Source organism: Colobus angolensis, unplaced genomic scaffold (genome assembly GCF_000951035.1).
Source record: "Colobus angolensis palliatus isolate OR3802 unplaced genomic scaffold, Cang.pa_1.0 Scaffold67, whole genome shotgun sequence".
NCBI lineage: Eukaryota > Metazoa > Chordata > Mammalia > Primates > Cercopithecidae > Colobus > Colobus angolensis.
The window spans coordinates 3,582,787-3,583,462 of NW_012120376.1; positions in this window are offsets into that span (position 1 = coordinate 3,582,787).

The window sequence follows — 676 nt, forward strand, 5'->3', positions numbered from 1 at the left end:
TTTTGGTATAAATATAGGCCCCATATTAACCCTGATGTCCAGCGGGAATCGGACTTCGCTGCATTTTTAAATTTGATGCGAATTAAATTGCAATTAGCCGAATAGCTAGTTCTGGTACAGGGCTGGACATAAGACATGGTTATATACCAGGGTTTTGTGGCCCATTTCCATTCTCCATCATTAGTGGTTACACAAGACCAACTATTGCAATATAGGGAGGTTATTTCTCCGCAGGTTTTTCCCATTGGTCCTGTCCGGAATCCGGGACAGGCGTAGAACCCGTTCCGGCTTATGGACACCCTTCTTTGTTTTATTTTCCAGCTCGTAGTGTTACCCGCAATGAGAGCTCGTTTTTTTCCAGGAGTACACTGTATATGTGTCTGGTTCTTTTAGTATTTGCATTTGGGGGTCTAAGTCTTCTAGGTTAAAATACAGGTCAGGGAACCAAGTGCCTATGGGAGCAATATGCGAAGTCTCATTTAAGACTTCATGAGTTTCAAAATTAATTACTTTCCAGGTTAATCGATATGGTTGATGGGGATTACTACGGGCGACGCAGGGAAGGAGAACCAGTAGTAAGCAAGGGGTTAGGTGCGAGAGAGTCTTATCTTGAGCGGGTCTTCGGAGCGACAGAGCTTCCATGTTCCAGGCGGCGTTGGTCCGGGCGTCCCTGGAG